The 26,252-nt window shown below is 31.5% G+C and overlaps 1 long non-coding RNA gene across 1 annotated transcript; it reads right to left on the bottom strand.

Annotated features, from left to right (window-relative positions):
* Window positions 1-17,905: 17,905 nt before the first annotated feature.
* Window positions 17,906-18,921, bottom strand: LOC113341917. Its single transcript, XR_003356205.1, has 3 exons — window positions 18,832-18,921; window positions 18,585-18,644; window positions 17,906-17,963 (listed from the first exon to the last, which is right to left on the bottom strand). It is a non-coding gene; the product is annotated as an uncharacterized LOC113341917 (long non-coding RNA).
* Between the last annotated feature and the right edge of the window lie 7,331 nt (window positions 18,922-26,252).

The raw sequence follows: 26,252 nt of genomic DNA, 5'->3' as shown, positions 1-26,252 counted from the left end.
GATTCATTAAATCCAAATGAAAGTAACTTTATTCTTTATAAAGAATGATACTAACAAAATTCCTTACAATAATGAAGATTATCTTTGAATGTTTTCTAAAAGCACTAAAGAGCCTTGAAAGAGCTCTAAGAAACTCTAAAACACTCAGGAAGACTCCAAAAAGCTTTTAAAAGCTTAAATTTAATTATACTCTGTAGCACTGGGATCTATAAGATAGGATATTCGTAAAAGAATGATAATAACAAATCCCTATATTAGTGAAGATCAACTTTGAATGTTCTCTAAAAAAACCCTGAAAACTCTAAAAAGCCCTAAATAACTAAAGAGCTCATAAAAATATAAAGAGTTATGAAAAACTCTAAAAAGATCTGAAAAAGCTTTAAGTTAATTATATTTCGTAGCACTAGTATCTACTAGCAAGGGGATTCGTTAAAGCCAACTGAAAGTAACTTAATTATTTATAAAGAACGATACTAACAAAATTCCCTACAATAATGAAGATTATCTTTGAATGTTTCCTAGAAACCTAGTAACACTAAAGAGCCTGAAAGAGCTCTGGGAAACTCTAAAAAGCTCATGAAGACTCCAAAAAGTTTCGAAAATCTTAAATTTAATTATACTCCGTAACACTAGGATCTACAAGATAGGAGAATGATAATAAAAAATCCCTACAATAGTGAAGATCAACTTTGAATGTTCTCTAAAAAGCCTTGAAAATTCTAAGAAAACCCTGAAAACTCTAAAAATCCATAAAATATACAAAGAGCTCTGAAAAATCTAAAGAGCTCTGAAAAACTCTAAAAAGCTCTGAAAAAGCTTTAAGTTAATTATATTTCGTAGCAATTGTATCTACTAGCCAGGGGATCCGTTAAAGCCAACTGAAAGTAACTTAATTCTTTATAAAGAATGATACTAACAAATTCCCTACAATAATGAAGATTATCTTTGAATGTTTCCTAAAAACACTAAAGAGCCTTGAAAGAGCTTTGAGAAACTCTAAAACGCTCACGAAGACTCCAAAAAGCTTTGAAAATCTTAAATTTAATTATACTCCGTAGCACTGGGATCTACAAGATAAGAGAATGATAATAAAAATACCTACAATAGTGAAGATCAACTTTGAATGTTCTCTAAAAAGTCTTGAAAACTCTAAAAAAACCCTGAAAACTCTAAAAAACCCTAAAATATCTAAAGAGCTCCGAAAAATCTAAAGATCTCTGAAGAACTCTAAAAAGCTCTGAAAAAGATTTAAGTTAATTATATTTCGTAGCGCTAGTATCTACTAGCCAGGGGATCCGTTAAAGCCAACTGAAAGTAACTTAATTCTTTATAAAGAATGATACTAACAAAATTCCCTACAATAATGAAGATTATCTTTGAATTTTTCCTAAAAACCCAAAATCATTAAAGAGCCCTGAAAGAGCTATGAGAAACTCTAAAAAGCTCAAGAAGACTCCAAAAAGCTTTTAAAAGCTTAATTTTAATTATACTATGTAGCACTGGGATCTATAAGCTAGGATATTCGTTAAAGAATGATAATAACAGATCCCTACAATAGTGAAGATCAACTTTGAATGTTCTCTAAAAAAACCATGAAAACTCTAAAAAGCCCTAAAATATCTAAAGAGCTCATAAAGATCTAAAGAGCTCTGAAAAACTCTAAAAAGATCTGAAAAAGCTTTAAGTTAATTATATTTCGTAGCACTAGTATCTACTAGCCAAGGGATTCATGAAAGCCAACTGAAAGTAACTTAATTCTTTATAAAGAATGATACTAACAAAATTCCCTACAATAATGAAGATTATCTTTGAATGTTTCCTAGAAACCTAAAAACACTAAAGAGCCTGAACGAGCTCTGGGTAACTTTAAAAAGCTCAGGACGACTCCAAAAAGCTTTGAAAAGCTTAAATTTAATTCAAAAAGTTTAAATTTAATTCCTACAATAGTGAAGATGAACTTTGAATGTTCTCGAAAAAGCCTTGAAAACTCTAAAAAAAACCCTGAAAACTCTTAAAAGCCCAAAAATATCTAAAAGCTCCGAAAAATCTAAAGAACTCTGTAAAACTCTTAAAAGCTTTTAGTTAATTGTATTTCGTAGCCCTAGTATCTACTAGCCAGGGGATTCGTTAAATCCAACTGAAAGTAACTTAATTATTTATAAAGAATGATACTAACAAAATTTCCTACAATAATGAAGATTATTTTTGAATTTTTTCTAAAAACTCTAAAATCACTAAATAGCCCTGAAAGAGCTATGAGAAACTCTAAAAAGCTCAGGAAGACTCCAAAAAGCTTTAAAAAGCTTAAATTTAATTATACTCCGTAGCACTGGGATCTACAAGCTAGGAGATTCGTTAAAGAATGATAATAACAAATCCCTACAATAGTGAAGATCAACTTTGAGTGTTCTCTAAAAAGCCTTGAAAACTCTCAAAAAACCCTGAAAACTCTAAAAAGCCATAAAATATCTAACGAGCTCCGAAAAATCTAAAGAGCTTTGAAAAACACTAAAAAGCTCTGAAAAAGCTTTAAGTTAATTATATTTCGTAGCACTAGTATCTACTAGCCAGGGGATCCGTTAAAGCCAACTGAAAGTAACTTAATTCTTTATAAAGAATGATACAAACAAAATTTCCTACAATAATGAAGATTATCTTTGAATTTTTCCTAAAAACCCAAAAATCACTAAAGATCCCTGAAAGAGCTCTGAGAAACTCTAAAAAGCTCAAGAAAACTCCAAAAAGCTTAAATTTAATCATACACCGTAGCACTGGGATCTACAAGATAGGAGATTGGTTAAAGAAAGATAATAATAGATCCCTACAATAGTGAAGATCAACTTTGAATGTTCTATAAAAAGCCTTTGAAAACCGTAAAAAAACCCTGAAAACTCTAAAAACCCTAAAATATCTAAAGAGCTCCGAAAAATCTAAAGAGCTCTGAAAAACTCTAAAAAGCTCTGAAAAAGCTTTAAGTTGATTATATTTCGTAGCGCTAGTATCTACTAGCCAGGGGATCCGTTAAAGCCAACTGAAAGTAACTTAATTCTTTATAAAGAATGATGTTAACAAAATTTCCTACAATAATGAAGATTATCTTTGAATTTTTCCTAAAAACCCTAAAATCACTAAAGATCCCTGAAAGAGCTCTGAGAAACTCTAAAAAGCTCAAAAAAATTCAAAAAGTTTAAATTTAATTATACTCTGTAGCACTGGGATTTACAAGCTAGGAGATTGGTTAAAGAACGATAATAACAGATCCATACAATAGTGAAGATCAACTTTGAATGTTCTCTAAAAAGCCTTGAAAACTCTAAAAAAAACCTGAAAACTCTAAAAAGCCCTAAAATATCTAAAGAGCTCCGAAAAATCTAAAGAGCTCTGAAAAACTCTAAAAAGCTCTGAAAAAGCTTTAAGTTAATTATATTTCGTAGCGCTTGTATCTACTAGCCAGGGGATCCGTTAAAGCCAACTGAAAGTAACTTAATTCTTTATAAAGAATGATACTAACAAAATTTCCTACAATAATGAAGATTATCTTTGAATTTTTCCTAAAAATCCTAAAATCACTAAAGAGCCCTGAAAGAGCTATAAGAAGCTCTAAAAAGCTCAGGAAGACTCCAAATAGCTTTTAAAAGCTTAAGTTTAATTATACTCTGTAGCACTGGGATCTATAAGCTAGTATATTCGTTAAAGAATGATAATAACAAATCCCTACAATGGTGAAGATCAACTTTGAATGTTTTCTAAAAAAACCCTGAAAACTCTAAAAAGCCCTAAAATATCTAAAGAGCTCATAAAAATCTAAAGAGCTCTGAAAAACTCTAAAAAACTCTGAAAAAGCTTTAAGCTAATTGTATTTTGTAGCACTAGTATCTACAAGCCAGGGATTCGTTAAAGCCAACTGAAAGTAACTTAATTCTTTATAAATAATGATACTAACAAAATTCCCTACAATAATGAAGATTATTTTTTGAATGTTTCCTAGAAACCTAAAAGCACTAAAGAGCCTGAAAGAGCTCTGAGAAACTCTAAAAAGCTCAAGAAGAAACCAAAAAGATTTGAAAAGCTTAAATTTAATTATACTCCGTAGCACTAGAATCTACAAGATAGGAGAATGATAATAACAAATCCCTACAATAGTGAAGATGAACTTTGAATGTTCTCGAAAAAGCCTTGAAAACTCTAAAAAAACCCTGAAAACTCTAAAAAGCCCAAAAATATCTAAAAGCTCCGAAAAATCTAAAGAACTCTGTAAAACTCTTAAAAGCTTTTAGTTAATTGTATTTCGTAGCCCTAGTATCTACTAGCCAGGGGATTCGTTAAATCCAACTGAAAGTAACTTAATTATTTATAAAGAATGATACTAACAAAATTTCCTACAATAATGAAGATTATTTTTGAATTTTTTCTAAAAACTCTAAAATCACTAAATAGCCCTGAAAGAGCTATGAGAAACTCTAAAAAGCTCAGGAAGACTCCAAAAAGCTTTAAAAAGCTTAAATTTAATTATACTCCGTAGCACTGGGATCTACAAGCTAGGAGATTCGTTAAAGAATGATAATAACAAATCCCTACAATAGTGAAGATCAACTTTGAGTGTTCTCTAAAAAGCCTTGAAAACTCTCAAAAAACCCTGAAAACTCTAAAAAGCCATAAAATATCTAACGAGCTCCGAAAAATCTAAAGAGCTTTGAAAAACACTAAAAAGCTCTGAAAAAGCTTTAAGTTAATTATATTTCGTAGCACTAGTATCTACTAGCCAGGGGATCCGTTAAAGCCAACTGAAAGTAACTTAATTCTTTATAAAGAATGATACAAACAAAATTTCCTACAATAATGAAGATTATCTTTGAATTTTTCCTAAAAACCCAAAAATCACTAAAGATCCCTGAAAGAGCTCTGAGAAACTCTAAAAAGCTCAAGAAAACTCCAAAAAGCTTAAATTTAATCATACACCGTAGCACTGGGATCTATAAGCTAGGAGATTGGTTAAAGAAAGATAATAATAGATCCCTACAATAGTGAAGATCAACTTTGAATGTTCTCTAAAAAGCCTTTGAAAACCGTAAAAAAACCCTGAAAACTCTAAAAACCCTAAAATATCTAAAGACCTCCGAAAAATCTAAAGAGCTCTGAAAAACTCTAAAAAGCTCTGAAAAAGCTTTAAGTTGATTATATTTCGTAGCGCTAGTATCTACTAGCCAGAGGATCCGTTAAAGCCAACTGAAAGTAACTTAATTCTTTATAAAGAATGATGTTAACAAAATTTCCTACAATAATGAAGATTATCTTTGAATTTTTCCTAAAAACCCTAAAATCACTAAAGATCCCTGAAAGAGCTCTGAGAAACTCTAAAAAGCTCAAAAAAATTCAAAAAGTTTAAATTTAATTATACTCTGTAGCACTGGGATTTACAAGCTAGGAGATTGGTTAAAGAACGATAATAACAGATCCATACAATAGTGAAGATCAACTTTGAATGTTCTCTAAAAAGCCTTGAAAACTCTAAAAAAAACCTGAAAACTCTAAAAAGCCCTAAAATATCTAAAGAGCTCCGAAAAATCTAAAGAGCTCTGAAAAACTCTAAAAAGCTCTGAAAAAGCTTTAAGTTAATTATATTTCGTAGCGCTTGTATCTACTAGCCAGGGGATCCGTTAAAGCCAACTGAAAGTAACTTAATTCTTTATAAAGAATGATACTAACAAAATTTCCTACAATAATGAAGATTATCTTTGAATTTTTCCTAAAAATCCTAAAATCACTAAAGAGCCCTGAAAGAGCTATAAGAAGCTCTAAAAAGCTCAGGAAGACTCCAAATAGCTTTTAAAAGCTTAAATTTAATTATACTATGTAGCACTGGGATTTATAAGCTAGGATATTCGTCAAAGAATGATAATAACAGATTCCTACAATAGTGAAGATCAACTTTGAATGTTCTCTAAAAAAACCCTGAAAACTCTAAAAAGCCCTAAAATATCTAAAGAGCTCTGAAAAACTCTAAAAATCTCTGAAAAAGCTTTAAGTTAATTATATTTTGCAGCACTAGTATCTACTAGCTAGGGATTCATTAAATCCAATTGAAAGTAACTTTATTCTTTATAAAGAATGATACTAACAAAATTCCTTACAATAATGAAGATTATCTTTGAATGTTTTCTAAAAGCACTAAAGAGCCTTGAAAGAGCTCTAAGAAACTCTAAAACGCTCAGGAAGACTCCAAAAAGCTTTTAAAAGCTTAAATTTAATTATACTCTGTAGCACTGGGATCTATAAGATAGGATATTCGTTAAAGAATGATAATAACAAATCCCTATATTAGTGAAGATCAACTTTGAATGTTCTCTAAAAAAACCCTGAAAACTCTAAAAAGCCCTAAATAACTAAAGAGCTCATAAAAATATAAAGAGTTATGAAAAACTCTAAAAAGATCTGAAAAAGCTTTAAGTTAATTATATTTCGTAGCACTAGTATCTACTAGCAAGGGGATTCGTTAAAGCCAACTGAAAGTAACTTAATTATTTATAAAGAACGATACTAACAAAATTCCCTACAATAATGAAGATTATCTTTGAATGTTTCCTAGAAACCTAGTAACACTAAAGAGCCTGAAAGAGCTCTGGGAAACTCTAAAAAGCTCATGAAGACTCCAAAAAGTTTCGAAAATCTTAAATTTAATTATACTCCGTAACACTAGGATCTACAAGATAGGAGAATGATAATAAAAAATCCCTACAATAGTGAAGATCAACTTTGAATGTTCTCTAAAAAGCCTTGAAAATTCTAAGAAAACCCTGAAAACTCTAAAAATCCATAAAATATACAAAGAGCTCTGAAAAATCTAAAGAGCTCTAAAAAACTCTAAAAAGCTCTGAAAAAGCTTTAAGTTAATTATATTTCGTAGCAATTGTATCTACTAGCCAAGGGATCCGTTAAAGCCAACTGAAAGTAACTTAATTCTTTATAAAGAATGATACTAACAAATTCCCTACAATAATGAAGATTATCTTTGAATGTTTCCTAGAAACCCTGAAAACACTAAAGAGCCTGAAAGAGCTCTGGGAAACTCTAAAAAGCTCGTGAAAACTCCAAAAAGCTTTGAAAATCTTAAATTTAATTATACTCTGTAGCACTTGGATCTACAAAATAGGAGATTCGTTAAAGAATGATAATAGGAAATCCCTACAATAGTGAAGATCAACTTTGAATGTTCTCTAAAAACCCTTGAAAACTCTAAAAAAACCCTGAAAACTCTAAAAAGCCCCAAAATATCTAAAGAGCTCTGAAAAATCTAAAGTGCTCTGTAAAACTCTAAAAAGCTCTGAAAAAGCTTTTAGTTACTTATATTTCGTAGCGCTAGTATCTACTAGCCAGGGGATCCGTTAAAGCCAACTGAAAGTAACTTAATTCTTTATAAAGAATGATACAAACAAAATTCCCTACAATAATGAAGATTATCTTTGAATTTTTCCTAAAAACCCAAAAATCACTAAAGATCCCTGAAAGAGCTCTGAGAAACTCTAAAAAGCTCAAGAAAACTCCAAAAAGCTTAAATTTAATCATACACCGTAGCACTGGGATCTATAAGCTAGGAGATTGGTTAAAGAAAGATAATAATAGATCCCTACAATAGTGAAGATCAACTTTGAATGTTCTCTAAAAAGCCTTTGAAAACCGTAAAAAAACCCTGAAAACTCTAAAAACCCTAAAATATCTAAAGACCTCCGAAAAATCTAAAGAGCTCTGAAAAACTCTAAAAAGCTCTGAAAAAGCTTTAAGTTGATTATATTTCGTAGCGCTAGTATCTACTAGCCAGAGGATCCGTTAAAGCCAACTGAAAGTAACTTAATTCTTTATAAAGAATGATGTTAACAAAATTTCCTACAATAATGAAGATTATCTTTGAATTTTTCCTAAAAACCCTAAAATCACTAAAGATCCCTGAAAGAGCTCTGAGAAACTCTAAAAAGCTCAAAAAAATTCAAAAAGTTTAAATTTAATTATACTCCGTAGCACTGGGATTTACAAGCTAGGAGATTGGTTAAAGAACGATAATAACAGATCCATACAATAGTGAAGATCAACTTTGAATGTTCTCTAAAAAGCCTTGAAAACTCTAAAAAAAACCTGAAAACTCTAAAAAGCCCTAAAATATCTAAAGAGCTCCGAAAAATCTAAAGAGCTCTGAAAAACTCTAAAAAGCTCTGAAAAAGCTTTAAGTTAATTATATTTCGTAGCGCTTGTATCTACTAGCCAGGGGATCCGTTAAAGCCAACTGAAAGTAACTTAATTCTTTATAAAGAATGATACTAACAAAATTTCCTACAATAATGAAGATTATCTTTGAATTTTTCCTAAAAAACCTAAAATCACTAAAGAGCCCTGAAAGAGCTATAAGAAGCTCTAAAAAGCTCAGGAAGACTCCAAATAGCTTTTAAAAGCTTAAGTTTAATTATACTCTGTAGCACTGGGATCTATAAGCTAGTATATTCGTTAAAGAATGATAATAACAAATCCCTACAATGGTGAAGATCAACTTTGAATGTTTTCTATAAAAACCCTGAAAACTCTAAAAAGCCCTAAAATATCTAAAGAGCTCATAAAAATCTAAAGAGCTCTGAAAAACTCTAAAAATCTCTGAAAAAGCTTTAAGTTAATTGTATTTTGTAGCACTAGTATCTACAAGCCAGGGATTCGTTAAAGCCAACTGAAAGTAACTTAATTCTTTATAAATATTGATACTAACAAAATTCCCTACAATAATGAAGATTATTTTTTGAATGTTTCCTAGAAACCTAAAAGCATTAAAGAGCCTGAAAGAGCTCTAAGAAACTCTAAAAAGCTCAAGAAGAAACCAAAAAGATTTGAAAAGCTTAAATTTAATTATACTCCGTAGCACTAGAATATACAAGATAGGAGAATGATAATAACAAATCCCTACAATAGTGAAGATGAACTTTGAATGTTCTCGAAAAAGCCTTGAAAACTCTAAAAAAAACCCTGAAAACTCTTAAAAGCCCAAAAATATCTAAAAGCTCCGAAAAATCTAAAGAACTCTGTAAAACTCTTAAAAGCTTTTAGTTAATTGTATTTCGTAGCCCTAGTATCTACTAGCCAGGGGATTCGTTAAATCCAACTGAAAGTAACTTAATTATTTATAAAGAATGATACTAACAAAATTTCCTACAATAATGAAGATTATTTTTGAATTTTTTCTAAAAACTCTAAAATCACTAAATAGCCCTGAAAGAGCTATGAGAAACTCTAAAAAGCTCAGGAAGACTCCAAAAAGCTTTAAAAAGCTTAAATTTAATTATACTCCGTAGCACTGGGATCTACAAGCTAGGAGATTCGTTAAAGAATGATAATAACAAATCCCTACAATAGTGAAGATCAACTTTGAGTGTTCTCTAAAAAGCCTTGAAAACTCTCAAAAAACCCTGAAAACTCTAAAAAGCCATAAAATATCTAACGAGCTCCGAAAAATCTAAAGAGCTTTGAAAAAATCTAAAAAGCTCTGAAAAGGCTTTAAGTTAATTATATTTCGTAGCACTAGTATCTACTAGCCAGGGGATCCGTTAAAGCCAACTGAAAGTAACTTAATTCTTTATATAGAATGATACTAACAAAATTCCTACAATAATGAAGATTATCTTTGAATTTTTCCTAAAAACCCAAAATCACTAAAGAGCCCTGAAAGAGCTATGCGAAACTCTAAAAAGCTCAGGAAGACTCCAAAAAGCTTTTAAAATTTTAATTTTAATTATACTATGTAGCACTGGGATCTATAAGCTAGGATATTCGTTAAAGAATGATAAAAACAGATCGCTACAATAGTGAAGATCAACTTTGAATGTTCTCTAAAAAACCATGAAAACTCTAAAAAGCCCTAAAATATCTAAAGAGCTCATAAAAATCTACAGAGCTCTGAAAAACTCTAAAAAGCTCTTAAAAAGCTTTAAGTTAATCATATTTCGTAGCACTAGTATCTACTAGCCAGGGCTTCGTTAAAGCCAACTGAAAGTATCTTAATTCTTTAAAAAGAATGATACAAACAAAATTCCCTACAATAATGAAGATTATCTTTGAATGTTTCCTAGAAACCCTAAAAACACTAAAGAGCCTGAAAGAGCTCTGGGAAACTCTAAAAAGCTCAGGAAGACTCCAAAAAGCTTTGAAAAGCTTAAATTTAATTATTCTCCGTAGCACTGGGATCTGCAAGATAGGAGATTCGTTAAAGAATGATAATAGTAAATCCCTACAATAGTGAAGATCAACATTGAATGTTCTCTAAAAAGCCTTAAAAACTCTTTAAAGCCCTAAAATATCCAAAGAGCGCTGAAAAATCTAAAGAGCTCTGAAAAACTCTAAAAAGCTCTGAAAAACTTTAAGTAAATTATATTCCGTAGCACTAGTATCTACTAGCCAGGGGATCCGTTAAAGCCAACTGAAAGAAACTTAATTCTTTATAAAGAATGATACTAACAAAATTCCCTACAATAATGAAGATTATCTTTGAATGTTTCCTAAAAACCCTAAAAACACTAAAGATCCCTGAAAGAGCTCTGAAAGAGCTCTTAGAAACTCTAAAAAGCTCAGGAAGACTCCAAAAAGTTTTGAAAAGCTTAAATTTAATTATACTCCATAGCACTGGGATGTATAAGCTAGGATATTCGTTAAAGAATGATAATAACAAATCCCTACAATAGTGAAGATCAACTTTGAATGTTCTTAAAAAAGCCTTGAAAACTCTAAAAAAAACTTGAAAACTCTTAAAATCCCTAAAATATCTATAGAGCTCCGAAAAATCTAAAGAGTTCTGAAAAACTCTAAAAAGCTCTTAAAAAGGATTAAGTTAATTATATTTCGTAGCGCTAGTATCTACTTGCCAGGGGATTCGTTAAAGCCAACTAAAAGTAACTTAATTCTTTATAACGAATGATACTAACAAAATTTCCTACAATAATGAAAATTATCTTTGAATTTTTCCTACAAACCCTAAAATCACTAAAGAGCCCTGAAAGAGCTATGAGAAACTCTAAAAAGCTCAGGAAGACTCCAAAAAGCTTTTAAAAGCTTAAATTTAATTATACTATTTAGCCCTGGGATCTATAAGCTAGGATATTCGTTAAAGAATGATAATAACACATCCCTACGATAGTGAAGTTAACCTTTGAATGTTTTCTAAAAAAACCTGAAAACTCTAAAATGCCCTAAAATATCTAAAGAGCTCCGAAAATTCTAAAGAGCTCTGAAAAACTCTAAAAAGCTCTGAAATAGTGGTAGTATCTATTAGCCAGGGGATTCGTTAAAGCCAACTGAAAGTAACTTAATTCTTTATAAAGAATGATACTAACAAATTTTCCTACAATGATGAAGATTATCTTTGGATGTTTCCTAAAAACACTAAAGAGCCTGAAAGACCTCTGAGAAACTCTAAAAAGCTCAGGAAGACTCCAAAAACCTTTTAAAAGCTTAAATTTAATTATACTCCGTAGCACTGGGATCTACAAGATAGGTGATTCGTTAAAAATGATAATAACAAATCCCTATAATAGTGAAGATCAACTTTGAATGTTCTCTAAAAAACCTTGAAAACCCTGAAAACTCTAAAAAGCCCTAAAATATCCAAAGAGCTCTGAAAAATCTAAAGAGCTCTTAAAAACTCTAAAAATCTCTGAAAAAGCTTTAAGTTAATTATATTTCGTAGAACTAGTATCTACTAGCCAAGGGATTCGTTAAAGCCAACTGAAAGTAACTTAATTCTTTATAAAGAATGATACTAACAAAATTTCCTACAATAATGAAGATTATCTTTGGATGTTTCCTAAAAACCCTAAAAACACTAAAGAGCCTGAAAGACCTCTGAGAAACTCTAAAAAGCTCAGGAAGACTCCAAAAAGCTTTTAAAAGCTTAAATTTAATTATACTTTGTAGCACTAGGATCTATAATCTAGGATATTCAAAAAGAATGATAATAACAATTCCCTGCAATAGTGAAGATCAACTTTGAATGTTCTCTAAAAAAACCCTGAAAACTCTAAAAAGCCCTAAAATATCTAAATAGCTCATAAAAATCTAAAGAGCTCTGAAAAATTCTAAAAAGCTCTGAAAAAGCTTTAAGTTAATTATATTTCGTAGCACTAGTATCTACTAGCCAGGGGATTCGTTAAAGCCAACTGAAAGAATCTTAATTCTTTATAAAGAATGATACTAACAAAATTCCCTACAATAATGAAGATTATCTTTGAATGTTTCCTAAAAGCCCTAAAAACACTAAAGATCCCTGAAAGAGCTCTGAGAAACTCTAAGAAGCTCAGGAAGACTCCAAAAAGTTTTGAAAATCTTAAATTTAATTATACTCCGTAGCACTGGGATCTACAAGCTAGGAGATTCGTTAAAGAATGATAATAACAAATCCCTACAACAGTGAAGATCAACTTTGAATGTTCTTTGAAAAGCCTTGAAAACTCTAAAAAAGACATGAAAACTCTAAAAGGCCCTAAAATATCTAAAGATCTCCGAAAAATCGAAAGAGCTCTGAAAAACTATAAAGCTCTGAAAAAGCTTTAAGTTAATTATATTTCGTAGCGCTAGTATCTACTAGCCAGGGGATTCGTTAAAGCCAACTGAAAGTAACTTAATTCTTTATAAAGAATGATACTAACAAAATTTCCTACAATAATGAAGATTATCTTTGAATGTTTCCTAAAAACCCTAAAAACACTAAAGAGCCCTGAAAGAGCTCTGAGAAACTATAAAAAGATCAGGAAGACTCCAAAAAGCTTTGAAAAGCTTAAATTTAATTATACTCCATAGCACTGGGATCTACAATCTACGAGATTCTTTAAATAATGATAATAACAAATCCCTACAATACTGAAGATCAACTTTGAATGTTCTCTAAAAAGCCTTGAAAACTCTAAAAAAAACCATGAAAACTCTAAAAAGCCCTATTATATCTAAAGAGCTCCGAAAAATATAAAGAGCTCTGAAAAATTCTAAAAAGCTCTGAAAAAGCTTTAAGTTAATTATATTTCGTAGCGCTAGCATCTACTAGCCAAGGGATTCGTTAAAGCCAACTGAAAGTAAATTAATTCTTTATAAAGAATGACACTAAAAAAATTTCCTACAATAATGAAGATTATCTTTGAATTTTTCCTAAAAACCTTAAAATCAGTTTAGAGCCCTGAAAGAGCTATGAGAAGCTCTAAAAAGATCAAGAAGACTCCAAAAAGCATTTAAAAGCATAAATTTAATTATACTCTGTAGCACTGGGATCTATAAGCTAGGATATTCGTTAAAGAATGATAATAACAAATCCCTACAATAGTAAAGATCAACTTTGAATGTTCTCTAAAAAGCCTTGAAAACTCTAAAAAAAACCTGAAAGCTCTAAAAAGCCCTAAAATATCCAAAGAGCTCTGAAAAACTCTAAAAATCTCTTATAAAGCTTTAAGTTATTTATATTCCTTAGCACTAGTATCTACTAGCCAGGGGATCCATCAAAGCCAACTGAAAGTAACTTAATTCTTTATAAAGAATGATACTAACAAAATTTCCTACAATAATGAAGATTATCTTTGAATTTTTCCTAAAAAACCTAAAATCACTAAAGAGCCCTGAAAGAGCTATAAGAAACTCTAAAAAGCTCAGGAAGACTCCAAATAGCTTTTAAAAGCTTAAATTTAATTATACTCTGTAGCACTGGGATCTATAAGCTAGTATATTCGTTAAAGAATGATAATAACAAATCCCTACAATAGTGAAGATCAACTTTGAATGTTCTCTAAAAAAACCATGAAAACTCTAAAAAGCCCTAAAATATCTAAAGAGCTCATAAAAATCTATAGAGCTCTGAAAAACTCTAAAAAGATCAACTTTGAATGTTCTCTAAAAAGCTTTGAAAACTCTAAAAAAACCTGAAAACTCTAAAAAACCTTAAAATATCTAAAGAGATCTAAAAAATCTAAAGAGCTCTGAAAAACTCTAAAAAGCTCTGAAAAGCTTTAAGTTAATTATATTTCGTAGCGCTAGTATCTACTAGCCAGGGGATTCGTTAAAGCCAACTGAAAGTAAGTTGATTCTTTATAAAGAATGATACTAACGAATTTCCTACAATAATAAAGATTATCTTTGAATTTTTCCTAAAAAACCTAAAATCACTAAAGAGCCCTGAAAGAGCTATGAGAAACTCTAAAAAGCTCAGGAAGACTCCAAAAAGCTTTCAAAAGCTTAAATTTAATTATACTCTATTGCACTGGGATCTATAAGCTAGGATATTCGTTAAACAATGATATTAACAAATCCCTACCATAGTGAAGATCAACTTTGAATGTTCTCTAAAAAAAACCCGAAAAATCTAAAAAGCCCTAAAATATTTAAAGAGCTCATAAAAATCTAAATAGCTCTGAAAAACTCAAAAAAGCTCTGTAAAAGCTTTAAGTTAATTATATTTCGTAGCACTAGTATCTACTATCCAGGGGATTCGTTAGAACCAACAGAAAGTAACTTAATTCTTTATAAAGAATGATACTAAGAAAATTCCCTATAATAATGAAGATTATCTTTGAATGTTTCCTAGAAACCCTAAAAGCCCTAAAGAGCTTGAAAGAGCTCTGGATAACTCTAAAAAGCTCAAGAAGACTCCAAAAAGCTTTGAAAAGCTTAAATTTAATTATACTCCGAGGCAATGGGATCTACAAGATAGGAGATTCGTTAAAGAATGATAATAACAAATCCCTAATATGGTGAAGATCAACTTTGAATGTTCTCTCAAAAGCCTTGAAAACTCTAAAAAAACCATGAAAACTCTAAAAACCCTAATATATCCAAAGAGCTCCGAAAAATATAAAGAGCTTTGAAAAATTCTAAAAAGTTCTGAAAAAGCTTTAAGTTAATTATATTTCGTAGCGCTGGCATCTACTAGCCAGGGGATTCGTTAAAACCAACTGAAAGTAAATTAATTCTTTATAAAGGATGATACTAACAAAATTTCCTACAATAATGAAGATTATCTTTGAATTTTTCCTAAAAACTTTAAAATCAGTAAAGAGCCCTGAAAGAGCTATGAGAAACTCTAAAAAGCTCAAGAACACTCCAAAAACTTTTAAAAGCTTAAATTAATTATACTCTGTAGGACTGGGATCTATAAGCTAGGATATTCGTTAAAGAATGATAATATCAAATCCCTACAATAGTAAAGATCAACTTTGAATGTCCTCTAAAAAGGCCTTGAAAACTCTAAAAAAAACCTGAAAACTCAAAAAAGCCCTAAAATATCCAAAGAGCTCTGAAAAACTCAAAAAAGCTCTAATAAAGCTTTAAGTTATTTATATTTCTTAGCAATAGTATCTACTAGCCAGGGGTTCCATCAAAGCCAACTGAAAGTAACTTAATTCTTTATAAAGAATGATACTAACAAAATTCCCTACAACAATGAAGATTATATTTGGATGTTTCCTAAAACCCCTAAAAATACTGAAGAACCCTGAAATAGCTCTGAGAAACTCTAAAAAGCTCAGGAAGACTCCAAAAGCTTTGAAAAGCTTAAATTTAATTATACTCCGTAGCACATGGATCTACAAGCTAGGAGATTCGTTAAAGAATGATAAAAACAAATCCCTACAATAGTGAAGATCAACTTTGAATGTTCTCTAAAAACCTTTGAAAACTCTAAAAAAAAACTGAAAACTCTAAAAAGCCCTAAAATATCTAAAGAGCTCTGAAAACTCTAAAAAGCTCTGAAAAAGCTTTAAGTTAATTATATTTCGTAGCGCTAGTATCTACTAGCCATGGGATTCGTTAAAGCCAACTGAAAGTAACTTGATTCTTTATAAAGAATGATACTAACAAAAATTCCTACAATAATGAAGATTATCTTTGAATTTTTCCTAAAAAACCTAAAATCACTAAAGAGCCCTGAAAGAGCTATGAGAAACTCTAAAAAGCTCAAGAAGACTCCAAAAAGCTTACAAAAGCTTAAATTTAATTATACTCTGTAGCACTGGGATCTATAAGCTAAGATATTCGTTAAACAATGATAATAACAAATCCCTACCATAGTGAAGATCAACTTTGAATGTTCTCTAAAAAAACCCCGATAACTCTAAAAAGCCCTAAAATATTTAAAGAGCTCATAAAAATCTAAATAGCTCTAAAAAAACTCTAAAAAGCTCTGAAAAAGCTTTAAGTTAATTATATTTCGTAGCACTAGTATCTACTAGCCAAGGGATTCGTTAGAACCAACTGAAAGTAACTTAATTTTTTATAAAGAATGATACTACAAAAATTCCCTACAATAATGAAGATTATCTTTGAATGTTTCCTAGAAACTCTAAAAACCCGAAAGAGCCTGAAAGAGCTCTGGATAACTCTAAAAAACTCAAGAAGACTCCAAAAAGCTATGAAAAGCTTAAATTTAGTTATACGCCGAGGCACTGGGATCTACAAGATAGGAGATTCTTTAAAGAATGATAATAACAAATCCCTACAATACTGAAGATCAACTTTGAATGTTCTCTAAAAAGCCTTGAAAACTCTAAAAAAATCCTGAAAACTCTAAAAAGCCCTAAAATATCCAAAGAGCTCTGAAAAACTCTAAAAACCTTTAAAAAAGCTTTAAGTTAATTGTATTTCTTAGCACTAGTATCTACTAGCCAGGGGATCCGTCAAAGACAACTGAAAGTAACTTAATTCTTTATAAAGAATGATACTAACAAAATTTCCTACAATAATGGAGATTATCTTTGAATGTTTCCTAAAAACCCTAAAAATACTAAAGAGCCCTTAAAGAGCTCTGAGAAACTCTAAAAATCTCAGGAAGACTCCAAAAGCTTTGAAAAGCTTAAATTTAATTATACTTCGTAGCACTGGGATCTACAAGCTAGGAGATTCGTTAAAGAATGATAATAACATATCCCTACAATAGTGAAGATCAACTTTGAATGTTCTCTAAAAAGCCTTAAAAATTCTAAAAAAACCCTGAAAACTCTAAAAAGCCCTAAAATATCTAAAGAGCTCCGAAAAATCTAAGGAGCTCTGAAAAACCCTAAAAATCTCTGAAAAAGCTTTAAGTTAATTAAATTTCGTAGCGGTAGTATCTACTAGCCAGGGGATTCGTTAAAGCCAACTGAAAGTAACTTGATTCTTTATAAAGAATGATACTAACAAATTTTCCTACAATAATGAAGATTATCTTTGAATTTTTCCTAAAAAACCTAAAATCACTAAAGAGCCCTTAAAGAGCTATGAGAAACTCTAAAAAGCTCAGGAAGACTCCAAAAAGCTTTTAAAAGCTTAAATTTAATTATACTATGTAGCACTGGGATCTATAAGCTAGGATATTCGTTAAAGAATGATAATAACAAATCCCTACCATAATTAAGGGTGCACACAGTACGGTTCGGCTCGGCTCGGTTCTTGACGAGACCGAGTACCTGTACCTCCCTAGCCTCGGTTCCAAAATTTTGGACTGGTACCTGTACCTTGTACCTCGGTTCCGGTTCCATTCGGTACCAGGTACAGTACCGGTTCCAATCGGTTCTTTTCCAGAGAGAAATATGTCTTTTTCTCTGACAATCTAAGTACATGTTTTTTACCTGTTTTTCAATATATTAAGTAATAACTCATACTTAGAACAAAGCAACAATTAATAAGTAGCTATATTACTAGCAAACCAAACAAACAAAGTCTTGAAAACCTGAGTAGCAGTAGGCAGTAGTAGTGTAGCACACAAACTGACAATCTCACAATCACAAGCACTAAAGTATGGGAAATCCGAAAAAACAACAATTAGCAGTAGGCAGTAGCCACAGACACACACACTAAGTCTTGAAAATGAGAAAATCTGAAAAAAGAACAACTAGCAGTGCATCTAGTGATGCAGTAGTCTTGAATCTTGATCTTCTAATCCATATCAGCAGCACTTGTGGTGTCATCAGTGTTGATAGGACCAAGTAACGCTGCCAAACAAATAATAGTAGTTAGTAACTCAATATCATCTCAGCTTGCATCACAACTCATTTAACCCATCAACATACATAACAACTCTTCATTAGACTCAATTCATTAATCAGCTAAACATCCTAGAATGATCAACATCCAGAAGACCAAACTTCAATTCATAATTAAGATGAGAACTACAAAACCACCACCAAAACAAATTAACACCCTAATTTCTCAAATTAACTACACACATCAAGATACACATTACCAGATCAATTACAAAACATGAACCCTGAATTAAGACAAGTACTAGCTTGTTATTAGCAATTCAGCTAAACTTTCAATCCAAAGATTTTGCAGCTCATACTCAAAATCAAGATAACATCTGGATCTTCTCAACATCATTTAATTGATCAATTCTCATCCAAACAAATCCAAAAACAAAACCCTAACCCTAAAATCACAAATTCAGTAACATAAAACAGAGCATAGCATCACAATTCAATGAAACACACATCAATTAGATAAGATCTCAATCTTTCAAACATTAAACAACAAAACTAAAGCAAAACACCCTAATTTCATTAACAAAAATAATGAAAAATCAAAAGAAAAGATTAAGAAGATAGAATTCTTACCAAATCCAAGCCAAATCAATCAACTCTTGCAAATCTGATGAACAAGTCTTAATTACAAATCTGAAAAATCAAAAGATTAAAGGTAGAATTATTAGATTCAGATTCTCAGAAGATTCAGAATTATTACAAATCTCAATTACAAAACCCTAGGTTCAGTTCGCTTACCCTTTGAGTCAACACTTGAGATTCAAAGTAGGTTCAGTTCGCTTACAAATATTAATTACTTACCGTTTGAATCAACACTTACCCTTTGAATCAACACTTGTAATGGAGAAGAGAAGATTGTCGCTCGTCTCTGTTAATCAACATTTGTAATGGAGAAGATTGTCGCTCGTCCCTTCTCAGACAGAGAGGAGGCGGAAAAAAAAGAAGAAGAAAATGAGAAGAGAAACGGAAACCCTATAATGTTCGCTTATATACCCCCCTCTAATCTAACGGCTAATACTGATCCCTTATCCCCTAAATCTAACGGCTCATTCGGGACATTCGGTCCGGTACGGCACGGTACTTGTACAGAACCGTGTACCTGTACCCGCAGACCTCGGTTCCTATTTTTTGGATCGGTACCTGTACCTTGTACCTCGGTTCGGTCCAAAACCAGGTACGGTTCCACCGATTCCGGTTCGGTCCATCGGTCCGGCTCGGTTCCTGTGCACCCTTAACCATAGTGAAGATCAAGTTTGAATGTTCTCTAAAAAAACCCCGATAACTCTAAAAAGCCCTAAAATGTTTAAAGAGCTCATAAAAATCTAAAGAGCTCTGAAAAACTCTAAAAAGCTATGAAAAATCTTTAAGTTAATTATATTTCGTAGCATTAGTATCTACTGGCCAGGGGATTCGTTAAAGCCAACTGAAAGTAACTTAATTCTTTATAAAGAATGATACTAAGAAAATTCCCTACAATAATGAAGATTATCTTTGAATGTTTCCTAGAAACCCTAAAAACCCTAAAGAGCCTGAAAGAGCTCTGGATAACTTTAAAAAGCTCAAGTAGACTCCAAAAAGATTTGAAAATATTAAATTTAATTATACTATGAGGGACTGGGATCTACAAAATAGGAGATTCGTTAAAGAATGATAATAACAAATCCCTAATATAGTGAAGATCAACTTTGAATTTTCTCTAAAAAGCCTTAAAACTCTAAAAAAAAACCTGAAAACTCTAAAAAGCCCTAAAATATCCAAAGAGCTCTGAAAATCTAAAGAGCTCTGAAAAACTCTAAAAAGCTCTGAAAAAGCTTTAAGTTAATTATATTTCGTAACACTAGTATCTACTAGCCAGGGGATCCGTTAAAGGCAACTAAAAGTAACTTAATTCTTTATAAAGAATGATACTAACAAAATTCCCTACAATAATGAAGATTATCTTTGAATTTTTCCTAAAAACACTAAAATCACTAAAGAGCCCTGAAAGAGCTATGAGAAACTCTAAAAAGCTCAAGAAGACTCCAAAAAGCTTTTAAAAGCTTAAATTTAATTATACTATGTAGCACTGGGATCTATAAGCTAGGGTATTCGTTAAAGAATGATAATAACAAATCCCTACAATAGTGAAGATCAACTTTGAATGTTCTCTGAAAAAACCCTGAAAACTCTAAAAAGCCCTAAAATATCTAAAGAGCTCATAAAAATCTAAAGAGCTCTGAAAAACTCTAAAAAGCTCAGAAAAAGCTTTAAGTTAATTATAGTTCGTAGCACTAGTATCTACTAGCCAGGGGATTCATTAAGGCCAACTGAAAGTAACTTAATTATTTATAAACAATGATACTAACAAAATTCCCTACAATAATGAAGATTATCTTTGAATGTTTCATAGAAATCCTAAAAACACTAAAGAGCCTGAAAGAGCTCTAGGAAACTCTAAAAAGCTCAGGTAGACTCCAAAAAGCCTTGAAAAGTTTAAATTTATTTATACTCCGTAGCACTGGGATCTACAAGATAGAAGATTCGTTAAAGAATGATAATAACAAATCCCTAATATAGTGAAGATCAACTTTGAATGTTCTCTAAAAAGCCTTGAAAACTCTAAAAAAACATTGAAAACTTTAAAAAGCCCTAAAATATCAAAAAAACCTCTGAAAAATCTAAAGAGCTCTGAAAAACTCTAAAAAGCTCAGAAAAAGATTTAAGTTAATTATATTTCGTAGCACTAGTATCTACTAGCCAGGGATCCGTTAAAGCCAACTAAAAGTAACTTAATTCTTTATAAAGAATGATACTAACAAAATTCCCTACAATAATGAAGATTATCTTTGAATGTTTCCTAAAAACACTAAAGAGCCCTGAAAGAGCTCCGAGAAACTCTAAAAAGCTCAGGAAGACTCCAAAAAGCTTTGAAAAGCTTAAATTTAATTATACTCCGTAGCATTGGGATATACAAGCAAGGAGATTCGTTAAAGAATGATAATAACAAATCCCAACAATAGTGAAGATCAACTTTGAATGTTCTCTAAAAATCCTTGAAAACTCTAAAAAAAACCTGAAAACTCTAAAAAGCCCTAAAATATTTAAAGAGCTCATAAAAATCTAAAGAGCTCTGAAAAACTCTAAAAACCTCTGAAAAAGCTTTAAGTTAATTATATTTCGTAGCACTAGTATCTACTAGCCAGGGGATTCGTTAAAACCAACTAAAAGTAACTTAATTTTATATAAAGAATGATACTAATAAAAATCCCTAAAATAATGAAGATTATATTTGAATGTTTCCTAGAAACCCTAAAAACACTAAAGAGCCTGAAAGAACTATGGGAAACTCTAACAAGCTCAGGAAGACTCCAAAAAGCTTTGAAAAGTTTAAATTTAATTATGTTGCGTAGCCCTGGGATCTACAAGCTAGGAGATTCGTTAAAAAATGATAATAACAAATCCCTACAATAGTGAAGATCAACTTTGAATGTTCTCTAAAAAGACTTGAAAACTCTAAAAAAATCCTGAAAACTCTAAAAAGCCCTAATATATCCAAATAGCTCAGAAAAACTCTAAAAAGCTCTAAAAAAGCTTTTAAGTTAATTATATTTCTTATCACTAGTATCTACTAGCCAGGGGATCCGTCAAAGCCAACTGAAAGTAACTTAATTCTTTATAAAGAATGATACTAACAAAATTCCCTACAATAATGAAGATTATCTTTGAATTTTTCCTAAAAACACTAAAATCAGTAAAGAGCCCTGAAAGAGGTATGAGAAACTCTAAAAAGCTTAAGAAGACTCCAAAAAGCTTTTAAAAGTTTAAATTTAATTATACTATGTAGCTCTGGGATCTATAAGCTAGGGTATTCGTTAAAGAATGATAATTACAAATCCCTACAATAGTGAAGATCAACTTTGAATGTTCTCTAAAAAAACCCTGAAAACTCTAAAAAGCCCTAAAATATCTAAAGAGCTCATAGAAATATAAAGAGCTCTGAAAAACTCTAAAAAGGTCTGAAAAAGCTTTAAGTTAATTATAGTTCGTAGCACTAGTATCTACTAGCCAGGGGATTCGTTAAGGCCAACTGAAAGTAACTTAATTATTTATAAACAATGATACTAACAAAATTCCTTACAATAATGAAGATTATCTTTGAATGTTTCCTAGAATTCCTAAAAACACTAAAGAGCCTGAAAGAGCTCTGGGAAACTCTAAAAAGCTCAGGTAGACTCCAAAAAGCCTTGAAAAGTTTAAATTTATTTATACTCCGTAGCACTGGGATCTACAAGATAGGAGATTCGTTAAAGAATGATAATAACAAATCCCTAATATAGTGAAGATCAACTTTGAATGTTCTCTAAAAAGCCTTGAAAACTCTAAAAAAACATTGAAAACTTTAAAAAGACCTAAAATATCCAAAGAGCTCTGAAAAACTCTAAAAATCTCAGAAAAAGCTTTAAGTTAATTATATTTCGTAGCACTAGTATCTACTAGCCAGGGGATCCGTTAAAGCCAACAGAAAGTAACTTAATTCTTTATAAAGAATGATACTAACAAAATTCCCTACAATAATGAAGATTATCTTTGAATGTTTCCTAAAAACACTAAAGAGCCCTGAAAGAGCTCCGAGAAACTCTAAAAAGCTCAGGAAGACTCAAAAAAGCTTTGAAAAGCTTAAATTTAATTGTACTTCGTAGCATTGGGATATACAGGCAAGGAGATTCGTTAAAGAGTTATAATAACAAATCCCAACAATAGTGAAGATTAACTTTGAATGTTCTCTAAAAAGCCTTGAAAACTCTAAAAAAAACCCTGAAAACTCTAAAAACCCCTAAAATATTTAAGAGCTCATAAAAATCTAAAGAGCTCTGAAAAACTCTATAAACCTCTGAAAAAGCTTTAAGTTAATTATATTTCATAGCATTAAAAAGCCCTAAAATATAAAGAATGATACTAACAAAATTCCCTAAAATAATGAAGATTATCTTTTAATGTTTCCTAGAAACCCTAAAAACACTAAAGAGCCTGAAAGAGCTATGGGAAACTCTAAAAAGCTCAGGAAGACTCCAAAAAGCTTTGAAAAGCTTAAATTTAATTATGTTGCATAGCCCTGGGATCTACAAGCTAGGAGATTCGTTAAAAAATGATAATAACAAATCCCTACAATAGTGAAGATCAACTTTGAATGTTCTCTAAAAAGCCTTGAAAACTCTAAAAAAATCCTGAAAACTCTAAAAAGCCCTAAAATATCCAAAGAGCTCTGAAAAACTCTAAAAAGCTCTAAAAAATATTTAAGTTAATTATATTTCTTAGCACTAGTATCTACTAGCCAGGGAATTCGTTAAAGACAACTGAAAGTATCTTGATTCTTTATAAAAAATGATACTAACAAAATTTCCTACAATAATGAAGATTATCTTTGAATTTTTCCTAAAAAACCTAAACTCACTAAAGAGCCCTGAAAGAGCTATGAGAAATTCTAAAAAGATCAGGAAGACTCCAAAAAGCTTTTAAAAGCTTAAATTTAATTATACTCTGTAGCACTGGGATCTATAAGCTAGGATATTCGTTAAAGAATGATAATAAAAAATCCCTACCATAGTGAAGATCAACTTTGAATGTTCTCTAAAAAAACCCCGATAACTCTAAAAATCCCTAAAATGTTTAAAGAGCTCATAAAAATCTAAAGAGCTCTGAAAAACTCTAAAAAGCTCTGAAAAAGCTTTAAGTTAATTATATTTCGTAGCATTAGTATCTACTGGCCAGGGGATTCGTTAAAGACAACTGAAAGTAATTTAATTCTTTATAAAGAATGATACTAAGAAAATTCCCTACAATAATGAAGATTATCTTTGAATGTTTCCTAGAAACCCTAAAAACCCTAAAGAGCCTGAAAGAGCTCTGGATAACTTTAAAAAGCTCAAGTAGACTCCAAAAAGCTTTGAAAATATTGTAGTTGTGGTAAAAACTGGGTTCTTTTCAGACTTGTGAAGGAAATAATTTCTTAGATTTAAATTTAAACATGCAAATAAATTTTGTTTGAAAACTTTAGGGAAAAACACCAAGACTTGGATTCCACCATTGACCCATTATTTGATAAATTCTAATAATTAATATTCATGCAATTTTTCTTTTAGAGTGATTCTAATATTATGCCTTTTGTAGATTTTTGAAGTAACAAATGTAAACACCAAGCATGAAACATCAAGAGTCTTAAACTAAGCATGCTCCATCAAAATGAATCACAATTATTCAATAAAAATCAATTTTCCAATAAAAATTCCATGCAAATAATCATGTAATAATATTGCAAATAAATAATAAAGTTAGAATTATACCATAAATAAGGACCAATGGCTTCCTCCGTCGCCTTGGCTAAGGGGTTTAGCTCCTCATATCAAAAACTTGCTCAAAATTGCTTAATAGGTGTTTTTATTGATGAATATGGTGATAAAGAGAAGTTTGCAACGCTGTATAAACGTTACAGCGTCACTGCTACAAAGATGAGTACTGCCATTTATAAACGATACATATCTAACGTTGTTGAACTACGACACACGTTTCTTGTTTTAAGACTGTTGAAGAACGACTGCCTTAGCAGGTCTGTTCTTCCTCTTCTTCTTCCTCCTCGAACAGCAGCAGCAGCAGCACTGTAACTCTCTGTAATCGCTTCTCCTCGGATCTCCTCGACTCTAAACTCTCTCCTAAGGGTTTCCAACCCTTCTTATGACTCGAACCAACACTTATATAGCTATCAAACCCCCAAAAATCTCGAGTGGATCCGACTTCTTCTTTTTTCTCCCTTCTCTGCGCTGTTGAGAAAATATCTCTCTTGTCATCTCCCTGTACGCGTTTGTTAGCTATAAATTTGCCACCAAACTCTTATCAAGACTTGAACAGGACCAAGTATAGTTTACTTCAGCGCAAAACTCTCCCAAAATCTCTTGAAAATAGCTTTGAAAGTTAAACAGAGAGTACGTGTCCTGGTTGGACTTTGATCCATTCTCCCGGTCATTCCAGCCCAATTGGTTGGGTCCAATCGATCGTAACAGACTTGTTTACTCAATTATAGCCCATTAGTAGCAAATACAGCAATTGAATCTCCAAAAATCACGTCCAAAATTCGATCACCAAATCTGCCAGTGATGTAACAAGTCTTCTCGCCAAAAATCCATTTTTGAATTTTGAGAAGGAATGCCCCCTGTCCTTTGATGGGGTGCGAATAGCAAGTGGGGTTGAAATAAAATTCTTGGGGTGGAAATAACCAAATCTTGGGTGCCTTTAGTAATTTTTCTTAGATGTTTTCGGATTTTTCCGGGGTACTTCTGGGCTACTTCCGGTATACTGTCAACGGAGCTCCAAACGCCACATTTTTAACCAATTTTGCCGCAAAACCTTATTTTTCCAAAAACACCTACAAATAAATAAAACACCATAATAAGTACAAAAATGGGTACTAACACAATATACAATTGGGCTATATTAGACACATAAATGCGTCTATCAAATACCCCCAAACTTATTATTTGCTAGTCCCGAGCAAATCAAAACTACAAAATAAAATCCTAACTCACTGTCGCAGGCATCGTCGATTGCATTTAGCGTATGCAATAAGCCTTTAAACCCCTAGGTGGCCCTAGTGGCCGAGTTATAGTCTCGGGAGGGCTTACCAGAGATATACCCACAAAACCTGTACTCCTAATTGGTCACAAGTATCCAAAGAGCTATGAGGACATACATATTCTCAACATATCTCCCAGTAACTAGAATGCCAGAGAAATTAAAGGTGTCAGCTCTAAATCTAACTGAAGAAAAGGGGAGACACATCCACACGACTGATAGATAAAGAGATATCCGCTATACAACTAGATAAACATTGTAAGATGCGTCCGCTGCTTTACAACTGGATAAGATTAGGAGAGAGATAAAAATGAGAGGGACATCTGCTATACAGCTGGACTAATTACGTGTGATGAGTTAAACCAGTGCTAGAAAGATCTTGTGTCAGATTGAAAGCAGACTAACAAAGCAACCAAAATGCATCTTTCTTCGACTCTCTCACAGTGCCCAGTAGAAACAACGCCTTCTTCGGTATTCAACTGTTGATGATAAACTCTCGAACCTCATAGAACCTTGACAATTAACTGTTCTCTTCAATTTCTTGCTTGACTTATAAATTTCTTCTTCCCTATGGCCTTATTGAACAAAAAGAACGTAATGATGTTTCTTTTTTTTTTCATTTTTTTTTTCATTCATTTT

This window comes from Papaver somniferum, unplaced genomic scaffold (assembly GCF_003573695.1).
Source record: "Papaver somniferum cultivar HN1 unplaced genomic scaffold, ASM357369v1 unplaced-scaffold_32, whole genome shotgun sequence".
In the NCBI taxonomy this organism is placed as follows: Eukaryota; Viridiplantae; Streptophyta; class Magnoliopsida; order Ranunculales; family Papaveraceae; genus Papaver; species Papaver somniferum.
Note: the sequence above shows the minus strand (reverse complement) of the source record. Positions and strands in the feature narration are given on the sequence as shown.